At 37.3% G+C, this 27059-nt stretch overlaps 1 protein-coding gene across 3 annotated transcripts in view; it reads left to right on the top strand.

Annotated features, from left to right (window-relative positions):
- The window catches only part of ELOVL7 (ELOVL fatty acid elongase 7), a 75801-nt gene that overhangs the window by 21056 nt on the left and 27686 nt on the right, over positions 1 to 27059 (top strand). The window contains exon 2 of one of the 3 annotated variants that reach the window (XM_077897925.1): positions 3751 to 3812. The exons of the other annotated variants lie outside the window; for them this stretch is intronic. The gene's annotated coding sequence lies outside the window, so the exon portion shown is untranslated. The remainder of the gene's footprint in view (positions 1 to 3750; positions 3813 to 27059) is intronic. 3 annotated transcript variants of the gene reach the window in all.

Raw genomic sequence — 27059 nt, 5'->3', positions numbered from 1 at the left:
TGCTTGCTGCCAGCCAGAAAAGGCACACTTAGGGCCCTCTCTCCAGTCCTCAAACATGGGCCCCTACATCCCAGAGCCAACAAAGGTGCTTTGGACCCCCATTCTTCAAATCTCTTTGCCGTTCTTTTCTGCCACATTTCTGTTGTCTTTCTCTTCTTTTTGTAGCCAGAAACAGTTCTCTATTTATAAGGACTCATGTAATTACAGTGGGCCTACTTGGATAATCCAGGATAATCTCCCTACTTTAACGTCTATAACCTTAATTATATCTGTAGAATCTCTTTTGCTTTAACACAGTCACAGTTTCCAAGGATTAGGGCATGAGCATTTCAGGGGTATTATTTTGAGCATTATTTTGCCAATGGTATTAGTAATTATCCAACAAGTCATGTAGGGATCATCATAGTTCTTAAACACTTATACATTCTGGCACCTCCTATTTGTGCAGGGAAGTACAAGGAGAGTCAGTCTTACTCAGCATCAGAAGGAAGCGGGAGCAGAGGTAGATCACAGCCTTCAGTTTCTATTCTTTCTTCTAATTAGCCATCTGTTTATTCATCCCATCCATGTATTTGTCTATCCCATCCATTCATCCATTTTCTATCCATTTTCTATCATTAGTTCATTCATAAGCCCTTGAATATGTATTTTATTTCAAGAGTCTGTGCTGGTTTGGGCAATGAGGAAGAAAGTGAGCTACGAAGATAAATAACACTTGATTTGTGTCAGCTAATTTTCAATACTTTGGAGTCTCCCATAAAATTTTCTTAAGTCTATGCCATCTACTGATGACTTTGACTTATATTGATGATGTTACCGTCCCTATTTAGTGTGAATAATCTGTTTTTAGTATGATGTGGCCTTAAGCCTGTACGAAGGACTCAGTAAATGTATAGAGTTATGGTCATTACTGCTTGGTTTACTCCCTCTATGTGTGGTCATAAAATTTAGGAAACATTAGTAAATACATATATCATTGTTTTAATTTTTAACTTTATTCAGATAAGTAACCAGTGTTTTCAGTTTCTTACTGATCTTTCCAGAGACATTTTATGCATGTAACAAAGAAGTATTTGTCTTGCACCCAGCATTAATTAAACAGTCTATCAATTATAGATAGGTAAAGCTACTTCATTCTTTTTTATTACAACATATGATTCCCTGGTATGAATATACCAACTTGTTAAGAAGCTTAACCTTGGTGGAAATTTAGTTTCTACTTCTTTTGCTATTAAAAGATTCTTGTAAAAAATCTTGTACATTCATCTTTCACACAAATGTTAAGTATACACATAGAACAATTATATTGCAACAGTTATTGCCAAATTATGGAAGTTATGGCAAGTCACATTCCCACCAGCAATGTATGAGAGTAACTATTTTTCTACACCTTGGCCAACAAAATATATCCTCAAACTTTATGGTTTTTACCAATCTCATTAGTAAAAAGTGGTATTTCTACTTTTTTTGCTTGAATTTGCATTTGCCACATGGCTAAATAAGGTTGGTCATCTTTTTAGATTTTTTTTAGATTTTTTTTTGGGCTATTTCATTTTCTCTAAACTGTTAGTATCTTTTATCCATTTCTCTCTTGGACATTGGCTTTTTTCTCATTAATTTACTGGTAGTCTGTATATTAAGGAAATTAGCTTATAAGATACATGTATTTCAGGATATGAAATGGGATATAAGATACATGTATTTTTTCTTTGATTGGTCTTTTGATTTTGTATGTTTAGACTTTTGACATGCATAAACATTTAATTGTTGGTGGGCATATTTAATTAATCTTAACATCTTTGTCTTCTGTACTTTGTGTTATTATTGCAAAGGTCTTCCTTATTTCAGTATTACAAAATAACTACCTCAGGTTTCACCAAATATTTTTTATCCTTTTTTTTGGAAATAGGTGTAGATTTATAGGAAACTAAAGTTAGTACAGAAAGATTCCATGTACTCTCTTTGCTCAGTTCCCCCAACCACCAGGTATTTCTATGGTTTTAGTTTTTGTGTTGAAATTGTTGATGCATCTGACATTTTTTTGTATAAGTTGAGATATGGATTCTAATTTATTTTTTTCCACTTGGTTACCTATTCAACCTAACATTACTTACTGAATAATCTATATTTTCTCCAGTAATCTAAAATGAATATATATCAATCATATGCTAAATTCCTAAGTATACTGGTCAGTTTTTTAAATATTTAAAGTGCCACAACTTGCAGAGAAGCTGAAATGTCATTGTGTATTTTTCCAAGAGCTACGTGTTGGGGTGATCAGGGCAGGTCCTCTTTCAAAATCGTATAATGGCATAGTTTGGCCGATTCATCTAGAATTGACTTTGTGGTGTTGTGGGTTGTGCTAGGATACAAGTGAGTAACATTCACTTCTTAGCCTCTAAGAGTGCATCTAAGCTTATTGATCCCAATCTGTTAAGGTAATACCATATGTAGCACTTAAGCCTAACCATGCAGTTCATCCTTACAAAACTTTTCCAAGGGGTTTGTCCTCGTTTTGTAGATAAGAAATAGAGACTCAGAAAGATTGGAACTGCCTAGACCTCAGGTCATAGAGCAACTTGGGGGAACTCAGATTCTGGCCTTGTGATTGGCATTGATTGGCATTATCACACTGTATTCCAGGACATGACTCACATCTCTTCCTGAGATGCCTCTTCACTCCATTGATCTGAAATAAAAACTCTGGGCTAGAGCATAACTCCTTCTCTGCTTTAGCAAACTTAAAGGCTGTGACCATTTTTAGCTCCTCCTTTTCAGTGGAAGGGTAGGGAAAGACAGATGACTTTTCTAAGACTTCTCTGACTTCACTCTGAACAAGGCTAAGGGAAAAATATAATACTCATTTGCCCATCTAGTTATGTGAGTTTAGGGACTTAGATAATTTAGATAATTCTTAAATTCTTACCCAGATCTGTGATTCTAGTTATATATATTTTAATCTTGCTCATATTTTCTGTAGTTTTATGTTCTTGTATAGAAGGGAGTGAACAAAAGCATTTAAAGAATGACAAGTATTTTCATGTGGGTTATTTAGAGGGAAAACATGTTAGAAATGCTTTAATCCAATTAGAAATCACATCTGTTAGGAGAAGTCATGTAGGCTGGTTATTGTATAATATAAAAGTACTCTGGATTTTAGTTCATTACATTAGTCTGCTCGAAAATACTTAAAGGCCACCACTTAAAATTCTGTATGTGCTTTGAAGCTAAGGTTATCAGGTCACACACCCTTTTAAGATCCTCTAGGTTCTTGTTAGCTACAGTGTAGTCCATGTGATGCTTTAGAATTTAGGTTTTAGGATCAGTAAAGCAGGTGGGTCTCCAGCTCTGAATTTTCCACTTAAATGTTAAGAATTATTGCTGTAGCAAAGTAAGGTCTTCCAGATAATTTTGCCCACTTCTCTTGGAAGCTGTGTCTGGAGTCTCCATGGACAGCCCTCAGACTGGCCAATTTGGATACCTAGATACAAAAGTCATTTAGTGTGCTTGGAAGGGAGAAATATATTCTTAGGGCATAAGTGAGTTAATGCAAGGCCAGCCACACTCAGGAAACTGATGTATAAACTAGAATCACCCTGTCATTCATTTAAGACTGGTTATGTATGTAGACAAAGTGAAGATTGGGCAAAGTTGCAAGTAGGTAATTCAGCTTAGGAGATCCAGGTCTAGGTGATAAAATTGGTGAAATGAAAGTAAAAAGAGCTTGATGAATCTTGTTCTTCTCTCTAGAGCTCATTCTCTTTTGAAACCATCACCCTGCTCACCCTTCTGTTCAGTGCTAGAAAATTCTGGTGAGTAATCACAACTGTGTTTGGGGGATTTTTTTTTTTTTTAAGATTTGTTTATTTCAGAGAAAAGGAATTGTGAAAGAGGAGAGCAGAGGGAGAGAAAGTCTTAAACAGATTCTCATGGAGCCCGATACAGGGCTCGATCCCACGACCCATGAGATCATGCCCTGAGCTGAAATCAAGAGTCAGACACTTAACCCACTGAGCCACCCAGGCACCCCTGTGTGTTTGACATTTTAAAGAGACTTCTGCCTTATGGTTTGCATTGTTTCACATCAGCTTCTATAATTTTAATATAACTATCATAATCTACTAAAGTTTACTCACCATGTAAATTTTAAATTATTTCTTTTATATGAAGGGTGGCAGCTAACTGCTAACAATAGGCAGGCTGTCTTTCTTTCCCCATCTATTATATGGGCAGGCCTCTTCGTGCAACGACTTTTGGCATTAACGTCTCTGTGAGGGTGGGTGGTTCACACTTTTAGATTTTGTTCCTGAATTTGGAGATTTGTCTCACTAAAAGACTTGAACTTTCTTTCCCTGAGTTTCTATCCTTTCCTCCTTTTTGAAATTTTTCTGTGTGGTGGACTAGGGAGATTAACACAAAGGAGGAATACAAGCAAGGTCAGGTGTAAAAGTCTCAGCTGGACTAGTCTGTGTTAACTTTTTTTATTAGATATCCCCAGGTTACATTTCTACAGGATACACCAGCCTTGCTCCTACTTATCCTTTCAACAATATGCTCAGACATGACTTCCTCCAGAAAGACTTTCTTTATCTCTGCCCATGACTGTAGCTACCAGGCTGGATTAAGTACCATTTCCTCTTTGTTACAAAAACACGCTAGGCTCATTGCTCTTGTAGAGCATATGCTATATAACTGTTTACTTGTATATGAACTCCAAGAAGGCAAGCACTCCATTTAGTCTACATTTTAAAAATAACTCCACTGAGATATAATTCACATACCATGCAATCCACCCATTCAAAGTGTACAAATCAGTGGTTGTTAGTATGTTCACAAGGTTGTACAGCCAGTACTGCAATCAGATTCAGAACATATTCTTCACCACCAGAAGAAACCCAGTGCCCATTAGTAGTCACTTTTCACTACCCCTTCCAATTCCCCAGCCAAGTAAATTACCAGTCTACAGTCTGTTTCTATGTTTTACCTTTTCTGGACATTTCATGTAGATGAAAGCATATGATAGGGATGTCATGTGACTTGCTTCTTTTACTTAGCATGTTTTCAGGGTTCATCCATGTTGTTGCCTGAATCACTACTTCATTCCTTTTATTGCTCAATAATATTTAATTGTATGGATATGCCACATTATATTTATTGGCTCTGCCGGTGGGTATTTGGGTTGTTTCTACTTTTTGATTGTTATAAATAATGCAGCTATGAACATTTAGATACAGTTTTTTATGGACACATGTTTTCAGGTCTCTTGGTGATATATACCTAGGAGTAGGCTCATGTGGTAACTATGTTTAGTAATTTGGTGAACTGTCAAACTGTTTTCTCTGGTGGCTGCACCATTTCCAAATCCCAACAGCATTTGTATGAATGTGTGAATGTTCCAACACCTCTGTTGTTCTTATTACAGTCATCCTAGTGGGTGTGAAGTGGTTTTCTGGTCCACTTTTGAATCCCCAGCACGGGGCCTACTATGGGGCTAACAAACATTGGTTGATTGGCTTTCTTTTTTGGCCATCTTGCTCCTCTTACCACCCTCAATACTGGAGAGCTGGGTGCTAGAGGAGATAAGCATAGACTAGAGTCCTGTTAAATTTTGAACAGTTGCTCTGGAACCTAATAACTGTGTGATTGGGAACAAGTTACTTCTTTGAGCTTCAGTTTCCTTATCTGTAACATAGAAATAATGATATCTCTTTCATAGTGTTGCTATGAAGATTAAATAGATAATATGAATGAAACACCTAGTCTAGTACTTGATGCAGAGCCCTGGATAAGTGGGTGCTGTTGTTATTCTCTCGGATAACTTGGATGGCAACTGGCTCTCCCTTGCCTCAGGAAATAGAGGCAACATTTGATTTCAGATGTGCCTGAGGTTGCGCTGCCAATGGTATGTGAGGTCAGCTCCCTTTGATTTTTCAAGAAGACTCCCTCCTCATAGGATCTGTTAACACCTTTTTGGTTTTTGAGCAATACTCCAAGACTCCTGAGGCCAGATGAGAAAGCTGATTATCATCTCTGGTTCTGCTTCTTCCCTATGAATTCCTACTTAAGCTTTAACCAACTGTTGAAGCTTGCATTATTTGCTTGCATCTTTTAGCTCATTATTAAAATGGTATCCTTTTCTGGAGTACCAACTTTTAAAACTTTAACTAAGACAACTTTTTCATTGCAAAAATCCCTAGTAAGGGTTTCAGGTTGTCACAGGTTGATTTGGGCAATGGAGGAAAGTCTTTCTGACCTTTGTCAGAGAAAAGGTCTGCCTTGCCTAGTAGAACTTGTTGCTGCCTTGCTTTTGAACCTTTTGGGCAATTTATGAAAGCAGAGGAACTGCTTTCATCTGAGGCACACAGTGGCAAAGTTCCCATGGCAGGAAGTGTTTGTTCTCACCAATCTTCTAATATAGTAGTCACAAGGGAGATGATAATTTGTTTTACTTGTTTGTGCTTTATTGTAATTTCATAATTGTGTCACTGTTTTTACCTGAGAGCTAAGTCTTTAAGAGAAAAAAGTGTGACACACTTGCCCTTAGGGATCTTCTTTATTCAGCCCTGAACTGCCTGTCCAGTTCTGCCTGTCTACTGCTTCTCCTTACAGATCCTCATGTGCTAAAACTGAGCTCATGGCCTGTGAATAAGTACCCTCTGAAGTTTCCAAGTCCCTATTTTAGTAAGAAGAAAAAATGTGATAGTAACAAAACCAAACAGTTGATGACTTTTGGGGTTGGGAGGGGCTGGTAGGGACAGGTGAGAAATAGCTTACTGGAAAAAAAGGGAAAAAGGGGGAGTGTTTAACATCAGAGTAGAAGAGAGTGGTGGGAAGTAAATTTGTTTTTTTTTTGTTTTTTTTTTTGTTTTTTTTTTTTTTTTTGGGAAGTAAATTTGAATGGAGAAAGTGGACTCAGATAATGGAGCTAACAACTTGGGACTTGATGTGATTTATAATAGGGTGTCATTGTAGGTTCTGGAAGAGAGGGAAAAGAAGATAAAGCCGATATGTTGGGATGAATTTTTTTCTGGTAACAATATTAACCATAAGCATGAATTTAAAGAAATAGGAGTGTAGGCAGGAGTTATCCAGGCCCAGTTGCAGTAATACAGGTGTTCAGTGGGGTTCTGGTTGTTAGCAGGGAGAATGGTGGGGAAAAGTTTCATCTAAGAAAAGTCAGAGAATTTTTAGTAGCTCACAGGTTAGAGGCGAAAGAACAGAGTCAAACATGATTGTCATATTGTGGATCAGAAGAAATGTCAAGCCATTAACATCAGTGTTGGGTAATGAAACCAGTTGGTGGCAAGAGTTGGACAAGATGAATTCCTTTTGGGATTAGTTAGGTTTCATGCGATGGTGGAATGTCCAAGTTACAATGTTTATTGGCAGTTCAGAATGGTGGACTCTGGCATAGGTACAGGGTTGGGGTTCAGAGTATAGATTTGGGATGTTACCATAGTAGTAGGAGCAAGTAGATTTAAAAAAAAAAGAAAAAGAAAGAAAAGAAAAGGGGAAAAATGCCACAGATTGAGAGGAGAAACCACCAGTGTGGGAGTATGAAGAAAAAACTCAGCAGAACAAAATGATGAAGGGCTGATCAATGGATAGGCATGAGGCCAATTAGAAGAGTGCTATGTCCTGAAAGCCAAAGTCAGGACTTAAGAAAGGAAGGAGAGATCAGCAGTGTGGGGCTGCAGGGAAATCAGGGTTAGATATGAACTCTGGAAAAGTCTTTCTTTGAGTTTAGCAAGAGGGAGGACCCTAATCTTTGTGTACAACTCCATTGAAAGAGGACACCTTTAACCAAACAAAATGATTATCTGAGGACAATCACACCCTCCTCTAAGCATCACTTAGAGGTGATGGGGTCCAGAATCCCCACTGTTATACATCACAGTTATTTTATCTATTCAGGAACAATCTCTTCCCCTTATTTTATCATCATATGCCTATTCTTAGTTTTTCCACTTAGATTGTCTGCTCCAGCCTGGTGAGGGGCTCTTTCCTGCTGATATTGATTTACTAACATAGGTGACAAACAGCTGAACTTTGTCCTATCACAACCCATGTTTTCTAATGAAAAGTAAGTATATGACAAACAATAAGTTTTGCTCTCCATTGTCCAACTTATTGGCAAGGATCCCTTTGTTATTTTGTGCTCTTTCCTTGCCTTTCAAGATAAGTTTTTGTTGTTTATATTTCTCATCTTTGCTTTTTTTCTAGGGCTTGTCTTAGGTTAAGATTGAGACTAGGTAAATAAAGCAGTATTCTAATAGAGAATAAAGGGGCGCTGGGGTCATAAGAAGCGTAGGATGACAATGGTGGCTTGGGGAAGAGGTTTTACAGAATTAAGGAAGAGATTGCCTTGTTACTATCCTTAAAACATAGTTCAGCCTTCTGAGAGCTCCACGAATGATGTTTGAGTGAGAGATGTAAATCAACACACTTAATATAAACATGGTTCAGAATTATAGTTCTAAATTTTATTTGGAAGAATCATAACTTTATAGCTCAGATGACACATTGGAAGAAATCCAAAGAATATTGCATCTATCTTTTTTTTTAATATTGAATCTATTTTGCATGGGGAAAAAGTGGAAGAGAGAAGGTGAAATCCTTCATAGTTTAAATGGTGTGGCTTAGTGGTAGGGCTGCATTTTTATATAACAATTGATTATTTCAGCTATTGAAGTCTATCAAAAAGAAGTTCTAGATGACAAAAAAGTAGCAAGCTACTATGCTATATGGATATCTGAAATTTGAAAATTTGTAGGTGATAAGTATCTTGTAGGAAGCTATTCTGAAAAAGATGTTGTATGGCCTTAGTTACTCTGAAGATTTTGTGCTTATTTATGCCAGAATTATTTTCATGGTTTTTATTTCACTTTAAAAATTTTTAGATATATACAGGATTTATGTTTGGTCAAATGAGGGATACACAGTAAACAAAGGATAAGGAAACATTTTTATGTACAATTTGATTAATTACAAATTCTTCAAACTTTGCAATACTCTGTCTTTTGATTTACTGCCCAAAAGGGAAAACACACCAAATTTCTGGGAAATTTACATTACTAATAGCAAAGAATGTGTTTCTGATAAATCCTATGTATAGCAGTACTGAATTTTGGCACCTTTTGTATTTTTGCAAGTAAACCTTGAAGGTTTAGGTTACCCAGGCCCCAATTTCTGAGCTCCTGATCTTCATTCTTGGTATTTCATTATTCATTAGCCTTTCTAACAAAGTATAGTGGGAAAGAGAGAGAAAAAAACTCAAATTAGTCCTGCTACTTATCAGGAACCAAGTTGAATGAATTAACAGACACTGAAGCTAATAAAGAGAAATCTTAGAATTCCCAGTACACTAGCTCAACAATACTATCTTCTAGACTGTGTTATACATAATATTAAGCATACAATGTAAAAGTATATATTTATAGTATATGTAAACTATAGTATATGTACATATATTATGGTATACAGTATTATATAATTATTACTAATTATAGCATTATAGTATACATGCATGTTATATAGTATATATGTATTATAACATATAATACATATATGTGTATATATATACATATATATATATACACACACACACACACACATATACTCTAATGCATATGTCTCTCTTTAAGTCATGAGGATTTAGTTAATGGTCATAAATTCAATGAGTAAAATGCAACTAATCTTATCCTTAGAGTTAAAAAAAAAGTACAGCTGACCTTAATGAAAATTCATTCCTCAAGTTTCTCAGAATCAAATCCTATTAAAGGAAATCTTTTGAGAAGATCAAATATAGCCTTTTAGTAAAAGTCAAAAGTACAAGCAGTATAAAATTAAACAGCAAAATGATGAAAAGTTGACATTGTCACGTGAGTTATTTACAGATATATATGACTTATCAGCTTATGCTTATAACTTAATTTTGAAGGTCAGAAAGTTGGGTCTCCTGCTAGCCAGTGCAACAAAGTTTGATCATCAGTTATGATAGTTTTCTATACTTATTAATTAATACCTTAGACATTCCTTGCTTTACCACCCCTGGGTTAGTCATGTATAAAGTATAAATTTGTATACAACAGGGGCACCTGGATGGCTTAGTCAGTTAGCATCTGTTGTCAGCTCAGGTCATAATATCAGGGTCCTGGGATTGAGCCCTGGGTCTGGCTCCCTATTCAGTGGGGAGCCTCCTTCTCCCTCTCCCTCTGCCGCTTGCCCTGCTTATGCGCGCGTTCTCTCTCTCAAATAAATAAATAAATAAATAAATAAATAAATAAATAAAAATATTTTTAAAAATTTGTATATAACATCACTTCCATCCTGCTCCACAAGAGCTTATGAAGTTTTAGGTGATGTAAGACAAGTTTACAAGCAACATAAAATGCATTATGATGACTACCAGATATAGAAGTACGTGCATGAGTGAGAACCAGAATATTAACAAACAATGTGGCATGGATATCAGATAGGATGCCAGCCATGAAAAACTGACCTGGCTGTCCCAGTGCCGAAAAGCAGAATATCGGTACTAGTTATATATACTGTGCTGTAGGATTGTATATAATTTGTATAATTTAGTAATTGATTCACCTGAATAATAAATATATGGTCCTAGACTAATCTGTCATTGGTTATAGACAGAATAATATTTCTAACATTATGAATTTTCCATAGAGTCTCTTTCAGCAGAAGTTGGGATAAGCTACGGAGTAGGCTTAGAAACACCCGTGTGTGAAAAGGCTCTAATGAATGGATGAACTCACCTTCTGCTTTCTCCTTTCGTATGGAATTCTAATGTCAGGTTCCTCACCCATGAATGTGAAATGAAGGTGTGTATTAAGTATTAATGTGTAGCAGGAAGAGGATCCTAGGGGCACTGCCCTAGGTTGGGCCAACTTGTTTCCATAGTTCTATCCCAAAACATTTTTCTTTATGCTATAAGAAATGCTTTATTTCATTTTCTTAAGTACCTGTAACACTCAGTTAAACACTCATTTGTGTTAACAGCACTGCTTTTTTTGTTTTTTTAAAGAAACCAGAAAGTAAGAGTGCAGTGTTTACCTAAGCATGATTGAAAGCCCATCGGAATGAGATTGCCATGGCAATGGGGCGGGGGGAAGAGTGGGGAGAGTGGAAGCCCTAGAAATATACCTTTTCAATAAGTATCTCAGGAAAGTCTAATGCACATTAAAGTTTGAGAATTATTCTCTTATTCTAATTAACGATGAAATTGTTTTTTTTTTCCAGTATCTAGCCAACTTGAGTTGCAATTAATAAATTGACTTTTCTGTTTATTGTTTGAAGGATTAGGTAATTGTATACTTGGAACATTTTTGGTGGGGGTAAGGCCTTGGTAGATAGTTGTATTGGGGGATTTAGGGCAGAATGCCCTGGGAATAAGATATACCCAAATATAGTTTATCTTGAGGACCTAGGAAAGGTACTCTCTTCTTCTGCTGTGTGAGAAATCTCTCTTTCTCAGAGCCAGAACTCCAGCTAAAACTATATATATTCACTTTGTGGGCTAAATCAGTATTTGTGGCTTTTCTAGAAAACTAAGTGTCCATTATTATTTCGTTTTGATGCAATACTTTGAATTTCCCAACAAATGAAATATAAATGCACTTTAGAAATCCAGCTTCTTACAGGTGAGGTCAAGGTGTTGAAATAGAGACTTTTTGTTGCCTGACTCCATGCAGATGCGGCCAGGGCATCGCTTCGTTTTCTTCCTACTTTGTTCTGACTTCTGTGAAATCCAAATTCTCATCTAGGCATATACACACACATATTTACACAATTTCAGCCTCTCCTCTACCACCACCTTTTCCTGGTCCTACAAATGTATTTAGGATGTTTCCATGTTTAAAATAAATCTTTCACTCTACCAACTTCTATCTCCTTCCTCCTATAAATAAGTATCTTGAGTAATAGCATGGAATAGGAAAAAGCCGAGAAGTCATTAGAGCTGAGAGTTGGGCCCAGCTCTTTTTTGGAAAAATTTTCAGAGCTTTGGTCCACACAACTGGATCAACGCTTGGGGTCCCGCCAGCTTAAATCTTCCTCAAGGATAAAATTTATATATATTTAGACAAACTAGTTTCAATTACTCCTTAACCCTAGAGACCTAGATTTGATTTTTACCACTCAACTGTGCAGTATACTTAAAAGAGTTTCCAGGTTATGTGTTAGTTTCAGAATTCATTAGTCTTTTTCTCCATTTTAATTCATTCAACACTAGAGAATGAGTTTTCCTCCATAGCTTCTTGTACACTACCAATACTAGCTGTTTAACATTCTTTTCTTTCTTTCTTTTTTAAAAAAGATTGATTTATTTATTTGAGGCGGGGGAGGGGTAGAGGGAGAGATAATCTCAAGCAGACTCTGCACCAAGCCCAGAGCCCAACTGGGGGCTGGATCCCACAATCCTGAGATCATGACCTAAACTGAAACCAAGAATTGTTCTTAACCAACTGCACCACCCAGGCACCCCTTTTCTTCCTTCCTTCCTTTCTTTCTTTCTTTCTTTCTTTCTTTCTTTCCTTTCTTCTTTCTCTTTCTTCTTTTTTTTAAAAGATTTATTTATTTATTTATTCATGATAGACAGAGAGAGAGAGAGAGAGAAAGGCAGAGACACAGGCAGAGACACAGGCAGAGGGAGAAGTGGGCTCCATGCTGGGAGCCCAATGTGGGACTCAATCCCGGGACTCGATCCCGGAACTCCAGGATCGTGCCCTGGGCCAAAGGCAGGTGCTAAACCGCTGAGCCACCCAGGGATCCCTTTTCTTTCTTTTCTAAAAAATATTTTAAAGTGGAACTTTCAGATATGCAGAAAACTACAGATATATAATTAATATCCAATGGGTACCACCATGTTTCCTCAAAAAGTATCAACATTTCATCATTTTCTTAATATGATTTTTTAAAGAAAAAAATCATCTTTTTCTCATAAATAGTATATACTCATTATAGAGGATTTAAACAGTGGAGGACAACACAAGGAAAAAAATTTTTTTTCAATAAATCACCTCAAATCCAACCACCCAGAAATAGTATGTTATAATAATCATAGAAATAATATCATTATTAGATATTATTATATCAACATCATTCAGGTATATTTTCTAGGTGTGAATAAGATAAAATGCTGGTTCTGGGTGACTAGCTGGATAACTAGACAGAGTTTTACAAAATTAGTCATTCATTCTACTTGTAATAAAAACATATTAAATTTAATTCTGATTGACTGTATGAGGCAAAAAAGAAACTGAAGTGAACCTGAGGAGATTGCTGAAATTTAAACAAATATTTTCCCAAACAGACAGGTTTCTTTTTCTTTTTTTTTTTTAAGATTTATTTATTTATTTATTCAGAGAGAGAAAGGCAGAGACACAGGCAGAGGGAGAAGCAGGCTCCACGCATGGAGCCTGACGTGGGACTCGATCCCAGGTCTCCAGGATCACACCCCGCTAAACCGCTGTGCCACCGGGGCTGCCCACAGATAGGTTTCTTAAATGAGTCCTTAAATTGTGAAAAGAGATTGTGAAATCGTGTAAAAAGGTTGGAGTTAATTCTCTAAAAAAAAAATATTTTAGGGACTCCTGGGTGGCTTAGTGGTTGAGCATCTGCCTTCGGCTCAGGGTGTGATCCCTGGGCACTGGGATCAAATCCTGCATCAGGTTCCCCCCAGGGAGTCTGCTTCTCCTCTGCCTATGTCTCTACCTCCCTCTCTGTATCTCTCATGAATAAATAAATAAGATCTTTAAAAAAAACCATTTTAGACAATCATGATTTGGGGCCATATTTAGACTCACTAATATAAAATATGAGGATACTGGCATCTCACATTTCTTTCCCCTTCTTTCTTCCCACCTTCAGATATGTGTCTTAAGTTATTTTAATTTGAGAAGGCGGTATAATGTAGTGATTAGTGGAGCTTGGTTCAATGACCAGACCACCGGGTTATTCAACACTCTGTCTTGGTTTTCCTCATCTGTAGAGTAGGATAGAGTTGTTGGTGAATGTACATGAGTTGATTGACATAAAGAATCAGCTGTATAATAAGCATTCATTAAACATTATTTGTAGTCAGTTATGGCTTTATGTTAGAGGGATTTACAGTATTTGCATTCTGTTCTGTAATCCTGATATTCTTTCCATGTTTAAATGGGTTCTGCACACCAAATGGGTCTTTTTGAAAGGCCTTCTCTATTCCTGAATTTTTTTATTCATCTCTAAATTGTCTTGATTTTATTATCATATAGTTTTTTTCAGGAAAGCTGATGGATGTTATATTCCCTAAGTTCTTCCATTTTTGAAGAAGTATTTCTGCTGCCTTTATTCCTGGGTTATACTTTGTTTCTCTCAAAATTTTGTATTAATTCACTTATTGTTGAATGTTGCTTTAAAGAAGTCTGATGCAGCCTAAATTTCTTTCCTTCTATACATGATTTGCTTTTGGGGGTTTTTAAAAATCTATACATGATTTGCTTTTGGCGGTTTTTGAAAATCTTTTTAATTTATATTCAGTAAGTTGTAAATCCATTGTTTTTTAGCCAATAGTTCTGTGAGATTTGATTCATAGAATCAGGTAACCACCATCAGAGTTAAGATACAGATACTTCTATCACCCTAAAACATTTCCTTGTGTTGTGCTTTGTAATCACCCCTCCTTCCAAACTTCATCCCCTGGCAACCACTATGTTCTCTCATTATAGTCTTGCTTTACTCAGAATGTCATAAATGGAATCATGTAATATGTGATCTTTTGAGTCTGGTATATTTTACTTAGCATAAACATAACTGAGATTGATTCATGTTGTGAATATCAGTAGTCTCTGTTTTTATTGTTGAGTAGCAGCATTTCATTGAAAGGATATACCACGGTTTGTTTATCCATTTGTTAGTTGTAGAATATTTGGGTTGTTTACAGTTTGGGGTGATTATGAATAAAGTCACTATAAACATTTGCATATAGGTTTTTATGTGAATATTTTCTAGATATGTTTAATTTACCTTCTATAAAGATTCTTTCTCCAAATAAGATCACATTCGGATGTACTGGGAGTTTGAACTCAGCATACGAATTTTAAGGGGATACAGTTTAATGTATAATACTTGACTTTTTCACCAATACCACAAATCTTATCTGCCACAAGCCAGGCACCTGTCTAGGCACTAGGAACACAAAGATAATGAGGCTCAGTTTCTTCCCTTTTGATGAATGGAAAGATAAGAATTAATAAACAGGCATCTGCAATATTACACAATAAGTGCTATCATATATAAGACAGCTTATTATGAGAACATCTCCATGAGACACCTAATCCTGACTGATTAAATCGGAGATGACATCTCAGAGGAAGTGATGTTTATGTTGGATCCTTCCCAATAGGATGCAATAGCTGCATAATTGCTCTCCCTACTTCCAAACCACACCTACAGTTACCCAGCCCTGGACTCTGCCACCCAGTTAATCTTTCCAAGTACCACCTTAGTTGAGACATTCCCTGGTTGAGAAACCTCTAATGACTCTTCATCATCAACAGAACAAACCCCAAAAAATTCTTTGTCCTGGCTTTTGGTGCCTCCACAGTCAAGTACCACCACTGGAATCTGCCGTTCTTGTTTTGATCTTTCTTTTCTTCCCTTCCATAATTCTGTGCATTACCAGAATATACTAACAAATATTTTGGAAATGCGCTGGGAGCTCTTCTATAATTTTATGAAGGCAGACTTTTGTTTTGTTTTCTTTATATCACTGGCACCTAAAACAGTGCTGGACATGTAACAGATACTTAAGAATATTGTTTGATAGAAATGCATCCAACATAGGAGTACAAAATATAGAAAGCAAATATTAACAGACCTAAAGGGGGAAAATGACTGCAATATAATAATAGTAGGGGATTTTAACATCCCACTTGATCGATGGATATATTAGACAAAATTAATAAAGGAACATCAGCCTTGAATAACACATTAGACCAGGTGGACTTAATAGATATATACAGAACATTCCATCCAAAAGCAGCAGAATACACATTCTTCTCAAGTGCATATGGAACAATTCCAGGATGGATCACATGTTAGGCCACAAAACAAAGTCTCAATAAATTCAAGAAGATTGGAGTCCTATCAAGCACATTTTGTGACCATAATGGTATGAAACTAGAAATCAGGTATAAGAAGAAAACTGGAAAACTACAAATACCTGGAGATGAAACAATATGTTACTGAACGACTACTGAGTGATAAATCAAAGGAGAAATAATAAAAACACTTAGCATGAAAATAAAAATACAACCTACCAGAACCTTGGGATGCAGCAAAACTGTTCTAAGAGGGAAGTCCAAAGCAATACAGGCCTACTTCAAGATCAAGAGAAATCTCAAACAATTTAATTTTATACTGAAGGGAAGTAGAAAAAGAATAAATGAAATCCAAAGTTATTAGAAGGAAGGAAATAATAAAGATCAGAGCAGAAATAAATGAAATGGAGACAAAAGACAAAAAAAGGTCAATGGAACTAAGCTAGTTCTTTGAAAAGATAAACAAAATTGAAAGACCTTGAACTAGACTCACCAAGAAAAAGAGGGTGCAAATAAAAAAAATGAGAAAGAAGGGGCACCTGGGTGGCTCTGTTGGTTAAATATCTGCCTTCAGCTCAGGTTTTGATCCTGGGGTCCTGGGATCGAGCCTCACATCAGACTATTTGCTTAGCAGGATGTCTGCTTCCCCCTCTCTCTCTGGTGCTCCCCCTGCTTGTGCTCTCTCGCTCTGTCAAATAAATAAATAAAAATCTTTAAAAAAATAAAATTAAAAAGAGGTTACAACTCATACCATAGAAATACAAAGGGTCATAAGAGACTACTATGAATGATGTACACCAAAAGTTGAACAGTCTAGAAGAGATAAATTCCAGGCATTTAGTCTTCCAGACTGAATCAGGGAGAAATAGAACATCTTAATCAACTCATTGCTAGTAAGGATATTGAATCATTCATCAAAAGCTTTCCAACAGACAAAAGTCCAGGAACAGACAGCTTCACTGGTGAATTCTACCAAACATTCAAAGAAGATTTAATACCTATCCTTCTCTAATTCTTCCAAAAAATTGAAGAGGAGGGAAGGCTCTCAAACTCATTTCACAAGGCCAACTTACCCTGATACCCAAGCCAGAGAAGGGTTAATAACCCTTATAGACCTAGATACAAAAATGTTAAGAAAATGTTAGCAAACTGAATTCAGTGATGAAGTAAAATGATCATACCCTGTGATCAAGTGGAATTTACCCCAGGGATGCAAAGATGTTTCAGCATCCACAAATCAATCAATGTGATACAGCATGTTAACAAAATGAAAAGTAAAAATTATATGATCATCTCAGTAGATTGACAAAAAGCAATTGACAAAATTCAATATCCATTTATTATAAAAACTCTCAACAAAGTGGGTATAGAGAGAACATATCTCAACATATATAAATTCCATATATTAAAAACCCATAGTTAATATCATACTTAACTGTGAAAAGCTGAAGGCTTTTCCTTTAAGGTAAATAACAAGACAAGGATGCTCACTAGCCCCACTTTATTCAACATAGTATTAGAAGTCCTACCCACATCACCTAGTAAAGAAAAAAATAAAAGGCATCCAAACTGGAAAGGCGGGAGTAAAACTGCCACCATTTGCAGATGACATGATACTGTGTATAGAAAACCCCAAAGACTCCACCAAATAAGCTACTAGAACTGATCAATGAATTAACTAAAGTTTCAAGATACAAGCTTAGTGTGCAAAAATCTGTTGCATTTTTTACATACTGATAACAAAATATCAGAAAGAGAAATCAAGAAAATGTTACATTTAAATCACATCAAAAAGAATAAAATGTGAAGGAATAAATTTGACTAGGTGAAAGATCTGTACACTGAAAAGTATAAGGCACTGAAGAAAGAAATTGAAGGTATCCTGTGCTTATGGATTGGAAGAATTAATATTGTCCAAAGTAATCTACAGATTTAATGCAATCCCCATCAAAATTACAATGACATTTTTCACAAAGCTAGAGCAAATAATTATATTTGTATGGAACCACAAAAGACCCTGAATAGCCAAAACAATCTTGAGAAAGAACAAAGGCAGAGATGTCACACGCTCAGATTTCAAACTATACGACAAAGCGGTAGTAATCAAAACAGTATGGTATTGTCATAAAAACAGACATATTGATCAATAGGACAGAACAGAGAGCCCAGAAGTAAACCCACACATATATGGTTAAAGGCGTCAAGAATATATGATGCGGAAAAGACTGTCTCTTCAATAAATGGTATTGAGAAAACTGGGCCACGATCTTACACTTTATGTAAAAATCAACTCAAAGTGGATTAGAGACATGAATGTAAGATTTGAAACCATAATCCTCCTAGAAGAAAAAATAGGCAGTAAGCTCCTTGACATCAGTCTTAGCAATGTAGTTTTTGTTTGTTTGGTTCTGACTCCAAAGGCAAGGAAACAACAACAACAAAAAAAGTAAACTCCAAAGGCAAGGAAACAACAACAACAAAAAAAGTAAACAAATGGAACTTTTTGTTCATTGAGTATCCAATTCTTGGTTTTGGCTCAGGTGGTGTTCTTGGGGTCCTGAGATCAAGCCCCACATCAGGTTCTATGGGGGGAGTCTGCTTTCTCTGTCCCTCTCCTTCTGCCGCTTCCCTGGCTCACTTGCTCTCTCTCTCTAAAATAGATAACTTTTTTTTTTTTTTAAAAGGCTTTTACAGAGTGAAGGAAACCATCAACAAAATGAAAAGAGAACCTACTTAATGGGAGAAGATATTTGCAAATCATGTATCTGATAAGAGATTAATATACAAAATGTATAAAGAACTTTTACAACTCAACAACAACAACAACAAAAATGAACAATCCAATTAAAAATGGGCAGAGGATTTGAATAGATATTTTTCCAAAGAAGACACACAAATGGACACCAGGGACAAGAAAAGATGCTCAACATCACTAATCATCAAGAAAATGCAAATCGAAACCAAAATGAGATATCACCTTACACCAATCAGAATGGCTAAAATCAAAATGATAAGAAGTAACAAGTATTAATCAGGATGTGAAGAAAAGGAAACCTTTGAGTACTGTTGTGGGAATATAAATTGGTATAACCACTATGGAAAACAGTAGAGAGGTTCCTCAAAAAATTAAAAATAGAGCTACCATATGATCCAGCAATTCTCCTGGGTATTGATCTGAAGAAAACAAAAACACTAATTCAAAAATATATACGTTAATTGCAGCATTATTTATCACTATGTTGAACATCTAAAGCTGATATTGCCTTATCAATTATATTACAATAAATAAAAATCAACCATATCCAGTAAAAAACAAAACAAAACCGATTTTGGAAGCAATCTAAGTGTTCGTCAATGATCAATGTGTAAATGGATAAAGAAGATACAGTGTGTGTGTGTGTGTGTGTGTGTGTAACTTGAGGGTATTATGCCAAGTGAAATAAGTCAAACAAGAACAAATACTGCATGATATCATTTATATATGTGGGAGCTAAAAACCAAAACAAAACACAGACTTATAGATAGAGGAAAAAGATTAGTCATTGCCATAGAGAGGGAGATTAGGGGGGTGAAGGGGATTAAGAGGTACAAACTTCAGTTATACAAGAAGTCATGGGAATATATAGCATGAGGAATGTAGTCAATAGCATTGTATTAGGTTTGTAAGGTGAGCGATAGTTGACTAGATTTAATGTGGTAACCATTACACAATGCATACAAATGTCAAATCACGATGGTGCACACCTGAAACTAACATAATATTGTATGTCAATTATACCTTAATAAATAAAGATCAATCAATCCTATCCAGTAAAAATTTAAAAAAGCAATAATATTAGTTGATTAAACAAAGGAATGAGTTTCCCCTTGGAGGTCCCTCTGCTTGCAGTTCATGTCTCTCCTCTCTCCCAGGTGCATGTATTTTTGCCTATTGAAATCTTATTCTCATAGCTCAGGTAATGTATCCTCCCCTCCGCTATGCCTTTCTTCCTGGTCATGTGTGCAGGAAGTGAACCTTCATTCCTAGAAGCTGTAGTACTCTCTGTGAACTGTTTGTGTGACCCTGTGTTCTGCTTTGCATTTTAGGTATCTGTGTAGGCATTTATTTTTCCTGCCAAATCGAAAGTTGTTTGAATTGAGGGACCACAGTTTTAAAATAATATCGTATCCTGCTCAGCACTTCCTTGCACAATAACAAATGCTCAAAAACACCTTTGGTCTGAAGAAGAAATGAGCCAAGAGAGTATGGCGTTTGTTGGAAAAAAGTAGTGGAGAAGGCCTAAGGGATGGGGTATTTGTTCTGGCCCCTTTGCCTTGTCTTTCTTTCTTTCTTTCTTTCTTTCTTTCTTTCTTTCTTTCTTTCTTTCTTTCTTTTCTTTCTTTTCTTTCTTTTCTTTTCTTTCTTTCTTTCTTTCTTTCTTTCTTTCTTTCTTTCTTTCTTTCTTTCTTTCTTTCTTTCTTTCTTTCTTTCTCTTTCTTTCTTTCTTTCTTCTTTTCCTGAGTTTGCAACATTTCAAAATTCTTTCAGCAGATGTTTATCAAGCAGATGTTTATTTTACTCAAGGCACTGTTCTAGGACTTAAGTTACAAATAGGAATTAAACTGTCCTTGAGGTATTCCTCAGTTCTTCTGACAGAGAATCAAGTCCTGTTGGTCCTGATGGTCACTTCCATCTGTACATTTTTTTGGATGCTTTTCTGAGACTTATTCATCCCGTCTTCTAGAATCTTTCCACATGTTGAGGCTATCTGAGGACAGGGTTCCTGTCTTTATTGTCCTGTTCCCTACTGCACCAGACTGAGTTTTTTTTATTATTATGCAAAAAATTAATTTGTTTAACATTGACAGAATGTGTCTCTACACAAGTGAATTTTCTAGAAAGCTAAAGCATTTTTTTTAGTTTTTTTATTTATAAATTTATTTTTTATTGGTGTTCAATTTGCCAACATATAGAATATCACCCAGTGCTCATCCTGTCAAGTGCCCACCTCAGTGCCCGTCACCCAGTCACCCCCACCCCCCGCCCACCTCCCCTTCCACCACCCCTAGTTCGTTTCCCAGAGTTAGGAGTCTTTCATGTTCTCAGACTGAGTTTTATACCTGCTAATGACTTAAGCAGGTTCTCTATTTACCCTAAATGTTCTCTGAGTCTTCTCTAAATTTGCCTCATGTTTCCAGTGTTAAATGCTGAATTGGGACCAGAGACTTGTCAAGGATACTAATGGCTCTGCTTAGATTGAGAAGCCCTCTGGGAAGCCCACAAGAGTGAGAGTAAGCACAATAAATAGCATGTTTAGCATTGTGCTGAAGTTTTACATGATTTATATTTCCTGGTGGAGCCTGTTGCTAATATCACTGCTTTCTTGTCCTATTAACATGTTGAAGTTGTTCAAAGAGCATCCAAAGTTTACCTGCTTCTTTGCTCAAACTCAGCAGTACTGATAAAGTTGTAGAGCTCAAGCCCAACAGAAATGTAATCTGAATTAGTCTGCTGGGTCTTGCATGTATAGTTGTCTCTATTAATGGAAAGTAGAGAAGTAGAAATCAAGATGAAACAATGGAATAGTAAGAAATGGAATGTATGGTAAAGATATTTGTTTTGAGATCCTGCTTGACATGGAAATCACAACTCTTAAACCTGATCGAAGGGCAGGCCTGGGTCTATCCATATAGAGAGCGTGTTAGTATGTACTATCATGTCATTGTTACTGGGGGTGAGAAACACTCGTTGCATACCAGTCAGGAAAATGTAAGTTCATGGAAGTGGCATAACGATTACACTTGTGAGTTCAACCCTATGCTGTCCTGTTTATGAATTTGGAATGTGTCATCTGTATCATCAAAGAGACTGTGGCACAAGATAATTATAAATAGCAAATACTTAAAAATGACTAGAAAGTCTTCTGTGGTGCTGCAAAGAGTGCTTAACTTATTAACCATGTCTTATTTAAACAAACAAAAAAGTCAAGGTTAGCTTATCCTGAGCACCTATCAGCTGTACAAGCAGCACGTAGATGGGCTCACTCTCAGAACTTCAGTCCATGTTAGAAATGTCACTACAGGGAGGTGGGCAGGGGGAATGGGGTGACTGGGTGACGGGCACTGAGTGGGGTACTTGACAGGATGAGCACTGGGTGTTAGGCTATATGTTGGCAAATCGAACTCCAATAAAAAAATATTCAAAAAAAAAAAAAAAGAAATGTCACTACAGGTAATCTCTTCAAGGCAGTTTCAGCAGACATTGTTTCTCGAAGCTAACCCCCTTTCCTTATTTCAGGCTCCTCTTCCTCTCTGAAGCCCTGTGCTTCCCCATGTCACTGTGGGGTTGCGGTAAATGCAGTACCAATTACCCTAAAGAAGCCACTGGGATCCCAGTCGTTTCTCAGTGCTTGGCTTAGGATGGGATGCACCTCTGGGAAGGGACGTTTCAATGGTCCTTAGGGAGCATGGGGAAGGAGTTGGAAGCTCCTAAAAAGGAGACACAAAGAAAAGACCCCTTTATGGTCTGGATGAAGATGTATGAGAATGTGATATTTGGAATGACTGCCACCATCTTTTCCCACCAAAACGACAAAACTGATAATAATCAACTCAAAAGACCTTTCCCTACCGTTAGACTTCTTTTTCTAGAACTCATCCTTTTACTGCTTAAGCCACTTCAAATTGAGTGTTCTCTTACAGACAAAAATCTCTTCCCTGATACTATAACATTCCTATTTGCAAAACAGGAAGTTAGTTTCTTTATTTGATATTTGTGGTCAGTTTTGTTTGCCTAAAAGACAAGGCTTATATTTGAATTTTCTGTAATTTATTAAAACCTAAGATGTAGCGATGATTTTCCCTTTCCCAGGTGTTTGGGCACTTCAAGCTTATTTCACTCTCAAAATAGGTTAGTTTCCTTCTATCTTGGGTGTATGTGCTGACTAAAAGATCTCCCAGAATTTCACATCTCTTATGGGATGTTTTACATCATCAGAGAACTTTCCAGTATTGATTGCGCCTCCTGTTCCTGCCCTCCTTGACCCAGATGTCTTATCATATCCAGATGACATTCATTAACTGGATCCTTTGTCACGAATTTTAGGCCATTTCCTCATGTTGTGGGTGTTGCTGTCTCTGAGAATGGCTTATACAGCATTTAGAAAGGTTCCCAAACCTGACCCATCACCAGAATCTCCCCAAATACACTAACTGAATCCAGATTTCTTTCCAAGTAATTCTGATTATCTCAGTGGTCTGGCAACCACCAAGAGAAGGGATAGAGGAAGGAGAAAAATTGTAGTGACCTGATACCATACTTCAAGTAAATGGCTCCAAATCTCAGCTGACAAAGTCAGCTATGTAAGAACAAAATTCTTTTCTTTAGAGATTAATTTTTATTTTTTAAATAAAAGTTTCTTTATTCTTTCAGGTGGCAGGAACCTAATTCAAGCAATTCTAACTATGGCTAACCCTCTCCGTCCCCCTCAGCAAGTTAAAACAAGCTTATGTGAGATCAAGTTAGTTGGAAGGAGGAGCCCTTTAGTCCTCGGTGTCCTTTGTCTACATTGCTATCCCCTGAGCTATCCAGGGTCTCATCCCATCAACACTTTGGCCACTTGTCCTCAAAGATCCATGCTGTTGCTAGCTGCATGCCTGCTTCATTTTCTACAGCTTTTCTGCATTTTTTCTGGGTCTGTGGAGGGTAATCAGAAGTGTTTCTGGTGCTCTTGCTCCATGTCAGAGTAAGAGAAACTCTCCATGCCAGACTAAGTCCCTATCATCCACCTGTTCCTCCTTTGCCCAGGTAACTGAGCCTGACCACTCCTGCTCTCTCCCATAATCCTACCTGGCACCTAGCCAGGGCTTCTTGTCCTTCTCTTTGAGATTGGCACTAATTGCTTTCCCTCCAACTCTTCCTCCCTCAGTCCTGAAGCTTGCTTTTCTGTGGTAGGAGGCATGGAGACCTCAGATGTTTCCTCTCAGATCTCTTGTTTATGTCCTTCGGTTCTTCTGTATGGCTAAGCGCCTAAGCTTTCCTAACTCTAAAACCAGGATAAAACTTTGTTCATCTGCTTTCTGTTGTTCTGTTTCACTCCTGAGATAATTTATACAACCTAGCTATTGAATAGAAATAGAAAAAAAAAGTAGGGGAAGTGATAAAGGAAATCCCAAGAAGAAACATAAATATATAAAATTAAAATAAAATGCAAAATCCCATATGGAAGGTATGTCAAACATGTATTTTTGCTTCTGCAGAGTGTGTGTGTGTGTGTGTGTGTGTATTATAGTACACTCACATACACATGTGTGGTAATTAGCAACATTGAAAATTTGTCATTTGAAAAATTTTGGGTTCTAAATTCACTTTCTTTTCATTGGAGTTCATAGTAGATGATAGAGAAAAAAGACTCAAACTAATATGCTGGAGGGACGCCTGGGTGGCTCAGCAGTTGAGTGTCTGCCTTTGGCTCAAGGTGTGATCCCAGGTCGAGGGATCGAGTCCCACATCCGGCTTCCTGCATGCAGCCTGCTTCTCCCTCTGCCTGTGTCTCTGCCTCTCTCTCTCTGTCTCTCATGAATAAATAAATAAATATTTAAAAATATATTTAAAAAATAAAATAAAATAATATGCTGAAATGTACACATATAAATGAGTGTTTCCTAAGTCACCTGAGGCTACTATACATTTTTCCCACTAATGTTGCTATGACACTAAACATTTCTGGATTTTTTTTTAATTGTCTTAATGCTACAAAGCATAAGTTGAAAATGTTAGTAGTAAATTACAAGTAAAGCTACTCTGTTGCCCTCTCTTCCTGCTCCACTTAACATGGTGAAGTTCAGCTTCATCCATTTACCTTCAAAATCATTCTTTAAAAAAAAAAAAGATTTTATTTGTTTATTAGTGGGAAAGAGAGAGAGTGGGGGTGAAAGGTGCAAAGAGAGGGTGAGAGAGACAAGCAGACTCTCCACTGAGCAGGGAGCCCAACTTGGGGCTCCATCCGAGGACCCTGAGATCATGACCTGAGAGCTAAAGTCAGATGTTTAATTGACTGAACCATCGAAGTGCCCCCAGATTCATTCTTAACTTATAATTGGTTTATGACCTGATTTTTAGAAGTCATAGACAAAGATGTTTTTTTTTCCTTTAAAGCCATTTAAATGACATTCTGAAAAACATTGAAATCAATTTGTAAAGAAAAGCTCAAAAATATTTTTGAATGACAGTGTCACTGAAATGTATAATTGCTAAAGTGGTGACTCTGAAACAACTATTCTTATCCAGATGAATAAATGTTGCTAGTTTAGTTTAAACCAGTGGTTCCCAACTAGGGATTGGCAACTTGACAGTTTCTCGAAATTTTTTGGTTGTCTCAACTGGGGAGTTTCTTGCATCTAGTGGGTGGAGGCCAGGGTTAGTGCTAAACATCTTACAATGCTTAGGACAGCTTCCCACAGGTAGGAATTGTCTGTCCCCAAGTGCCAGGAGAGCCAAGGTTCAGAAGTCCAGGTTCAAACAATTTTTTTTCAAAGATTTTATTTATTTGAGAGAGAGAGAGAGAGACAAAGCACAAGCAGGAAGGAGGAGCAGGCTCCCCACTGAGCAGGGAGCGGATGTAGGGCTGGATCTCAGGACCCTAGGGTCATGACCTGGGCTGAAACCAGACACTTAACCAACCTAGCCACCCAGATGCCCCATAAATAATTATTTTGTAGTCCATCCTCAAGTTTTAATGTGCTTAAAAGTTTCTGCTCCCCTTCCCCTAGCCTCTCCACTGGGATGGAACAAGCTCAGATGCCCAAACCTTCTGTCCATGCTTAGACTCGGGAGCTCTTTGAAGCTTTCTTTCTGCTTACACAGCGGATGGGGGTGGCAGGGGAAACCGGATCCAGGGAGGAAACAGGCAGGGCGGGAGATAGACAGGAAACCCGAAGATTAATATCTAGGTGGAAGTTTCTCTAGCAGTCTTTGACTTCTTCCCGCAATTTTTACTTCTTCTGTCAGCATTTTTTCTTCCCAAAACTCCATGTGGACTCTGGTTTTCTAGCTTCATTACTCAGAGAGAGGCTGTCTGACACTTTAAGCTGAAGACCTTTTACCACCCGGTCGGCTGAGGTCCCAACACCCAGCTCTGACTCACTACTGAAACCCCCTTGTCCTCTTCTGGTGAGTCAGCATTGAGGGCCTTTTCCTTTTCCTTTCCAAGCTGGCTCTGCTCTGTCTCCTTAGAAAGCCGTCCGCATTTGAAGGCACATTTCCCTGATCAGTTCTCCGATGAGCCATTGTGATTTCTATGTAATGGCTTGATTTGCCCTGCACCCCCCCTTCTTTGCTTTGTACAAGGGTAAAATTTCAAACCACACCTCAATATGAGGCCAGACCTGGCTTTCCACAGGAAGGCCAGCTGTTTTGTGTTTATGCTGCTGTCCTTATTTCCACGATAGACCTCCACCCCTATGCTGTACCTTCCTGTAGGCTCCTTTTGTGTCCTCTAGCAGTATCTGTGGCTAACCAGATCTGTTCTTGCAGGGTTGTCCCTGATGTCACATTTCCAAAGCAAATATCAGTGAGGGGAGCTCAGAACCTTTTGAACATCCAAGGGGAAGGTAAAACCATAAGGCCTTGTTCCTGGATGATAGACATGCCCCAGGAAAGCCATATGCTGACTCTGCCACTCCTTTCCCCCAGAGAAGGTATCCTGTACATATTTTACAGGGTTTGGATAAATCTCTACCCATGAGGGTTCGCCAGGAAATTGTGGGCCACGGGTTTAGAGTTCTGGACTTCTGCTAGGTACTTCCTATCACAGACAGCTCTAAGGTCCTGTCCTTATCTGGGTAAATCCCACCAAGAAGTTCTCTCAGATGAGTTCTGTGTTGCGATTACTGTTAAGATAGCTTTGAGCCAAATGGATGAAGTGATACCACACACTTGTGGTATCTGATGTGTTCTGGCGTTATGTCCATGCTCCACAGACA

This window comes from Canis aureus, chromosome 5, assembly GCF_053574225.1.
Source record: "Canis aureus isolate CA01 chromosome 5, VMU_Caureus_v.1.0, whole genome shotgun sequence".
NCBI classification, from domain to species: Eukaryota; Metazoa; Chordata; class Mammalia; order Carnivora; family Canidae; genus Canis; species Canis aureus.
This window is presented reverse-complemented; position numbering and strand designations above follow the sequence as displayed.